This window comes from Oncorhynchus gorbuscha, unplaced genomic scaffold (genome assembly GCF_021184085.1).
Source record: "Oncorhynchus gorbuscha isolate QuinsamMale2020 ecotype Even-year unplaced genomic scaffold, OgorEven_v1.0 Un_scaffold_2351, whole genome shotgun sequence".
NCBI classification, from domain to species: Eukaryota; Metazoa; Chordata; class Actinopteri; order Salmoniformes; family Salmonidae; genus Oncorhynchus; species Oncorhynchus gorbuscha.
In genome coordinates this window covers 4,580-7,590 of record NW_025746891.1, presented here as the reverse complement: position 1 = coordinate 7,590, position 3,011 = coordinate 4,580, and the positions used below count along the sequence as shown (strand labels likewise).

The following is a 3,011-nucleotide window of genomic DNA, read 5'->3' as shown; positions in this document are numbered from 1 at the left end:
ACTTTTAAAGGGTAAAGCCTACAAAACTTAGTCAACTTTGTTCATAATCTAGTTTTGGGAATAGAAAATCAGATCAGCTTGAAAAAGATCTGAAGTGGAAAGATCTGATATGGTTGGTCAAAATACCATTTAGTGCCTGTAAGACCCACATAGATACATGTATATTTACAATGAGGCCTATTTCTATAGCTTGTAAAGTGGTAACTAAACCAGGATTATGATACTGACAGAGTCGATGGGAGAGGAACCAATGAGAAAAGTGAAACCACATCCTCATCTCCTTCTCCTGCAACCACTCCCACTTAGAAAAGAAGTGTCCTCAATAAACGGAAGAAGGAAAAGGGGTTTCAGAGCAACGACAAACACCAATGTAAGTAGACTATATTTATCTCTCCCGCAACCAGCTATTGTTTACAGACAGACATCTGTCATTACAACAATTATGGATGAGTAGCCTTTCTCATCCATAATTCTTCATGAAGTTGAGATGGGATCTGGTTTCAGTGGCTGCGTTCGGCAACAAAGTCCAAATAGGTCAAAGACGGTGAGGCAATACCTTTCACAACCCTTCATCCACTGTTCGGAACTCAAACACAGCGTTTGCTCTGGACCTTACCGTACACTGAGTGAAAACCATGCAGATGGAAACATATTTTTCTCCCACTCTGAGCATCAGTTCAGCTCTGGCCATGGTCTATCTGGGGGCCAAAGGAGACACCGCCAAACAGATGGCAAAGGTAGCCCTACACACCCACCCACACACACACACACACACACACACACACACACACACACACACACACACACACACACACACACACACACACACACACACACACACACACACACACACACACACACACACACACACACACACACACACACACACACACACACACACACACACACACACACACACACAGACACACACACACACACACACACACCAGCAACCAATTTTGTTCTATGTATATAATAATTTACCAGCCCTGTCTGTCTTTGCCACAACACTCAACCTGGTAAGTGTGTGTAGGAGATACTACTCACTCATTCTACTATTCCTAGACCCTGTGTCTCGACACTGCCCCTGATGTCCACTCTGAATTTCAAAAACTCGGCTCAAAAATCAACAAACCCTCAGCTTCATACCAATTGAAACTGGTCAACTGCCTGTGTGGAGAAGAGACTTTCAACTTCTTCCCAGTGAGTTAGACCAGCTACTTCCCAAATATCTAGCAGCAGGCAGTAACCCTACTGAATATCACTGCCTTGTTTGCAAATGTTGCCATTCCTCTTTCCCCTAACTTGAGAATTGTGTAAATATAGGAAATAAATTCATGACCATTGGAAATATTCTACTCTAGACTGTTTGGTAAAACGCTAGCTGCTTTAGTTTAGTGACTCTTTAGGCTTCCTCTAGGAGTTCATTGAAGCCACACAGAAGTTCTACCATGCAGAGCTGAAGGCTATGGACTTCATAGGGGCTGCAGAGGAGTCCAGAGCACAAATCAACAGCTGGGTGGAAAAGAAAACTGACAGTAAGATGACTGGTGTAAATCAGAGTGTAAAATCTAACTATTGTACATTAATGTAAGGATGTGTCTGCTCCAACTTCAGTAGTTGGATCCGTTAATTATTTGTGTTCTTTATCTACAGATAAAATTAAAGTGATGTTGAAACCTGGCACTCTAAGCAGCATGACCAGGTTGGTTCTTGTGAATGCAGTCTACTTTAAAGCACAATGGATAAGTGAGTTCCATGAAGCTGATACCATGGAACACACCTTTCAAGTCAATGAGGTGAGAGAACTACAGTGTCTGAAAATCTCCATGACTCCATTTGAGTCATAAAACATACTTCTGAAATCAGTGTGGAAAATCCACTGTCTGCAACCAGCCCCACCAATTGTTCAAGCCATAAAACTTGTGGAAATACAGTCCTTAAACATGGTTCTTGATTACGTGTGTGTGTGTGCGTGTGTGTGTGTGTGTGTGCGCGCGTGCGTGCGTGCGTGTGTGTGTGTGTGTGTTTGTTCTCCACTCTTCCACCCTCTGTGTCTTGGCAGAATCTATGGTCATTTGTACTGTGTGTGATTATTGAATGTATGACCCTGCCTCTTTTGTGTGGTTTCAGAATGAGAAAAGACAGGTGCAGATGATGGTTCAAGTCAAGAAGTTACCATACAACTACATACCCCAGTTCAAACTCCAAATCCTGGAGCTTCCATATAAAGGGGAGGAGCTGAGCATGTTCTTCCTTCTGCCTGCAGATTCCAATTACCCTGACCAGTTACTGGAGGTAGGTGTAGCCAAAACCACTGTTGACCCAGCCTTTAGCTCTGTCATGACTATCCATGAGAATCTAAATAGGTCAGATCAGGTATGCAATGAATAACTTCAATCAGAGGAAGGAAAGAGCTAGTGGTGATTAACAACTCACGTCCTGTCGTAAATCAAGGGGAGAAGATTGATAAGAGAATTATGTTCTCAAGGTACAAACCCAATTTAATTATATTACTCTCAGTCTGCAAACCAGAATTTGTAAGATCCTGGTCGAATGAAACAGACGGAGGCCCAGCTTGTCACTGTTATGAGTGAAGAGGTGTGGAGTCAGGCGCAGAGAGCAAAGATGTGGGAAAAACAACACGCTTTAATGTCCCGAAACACAACATGTACAAAGTGAAAACACAAATGAACAGAAATATAACCGGACAGCGTGTAACCCAAAATACAACAAAATACACTCAACCAACAAAACAGACGAACAAGCCCGCACGAAACAGAAGCGGGCTAAACAGACTATATATACCCCTATCCTAACAATCAAACTAGAAACAGGTGCTACCAATTAGACAAAACTAAACGAACACAGAACAACGGATCGGCGATAGCTAGTAGACCGGCGACGACGACCGCCGAGCGCCACCCGAACAAGAAGGGGAGTCACCTTCGGTAATATTCGTGACAGTACCCCCTCCTGACGCGCAGCTCCCAGCGCGCCGACGTCGCCTC

The 3,011-nt window shown here is 43.5% G+C and overlaps 1 pseudogene; it reads left to right on the top strand.

Moving 5' to 3' along the window:
* Positions 1 to 487: 487 nt before the first annotated feature.
* Positions 488 to 2,432, top strand: LOC124025693 (annotated as a pseudogene).
* Positions 2,433 to 3,011: the final 579 nt, after the last annotated feature.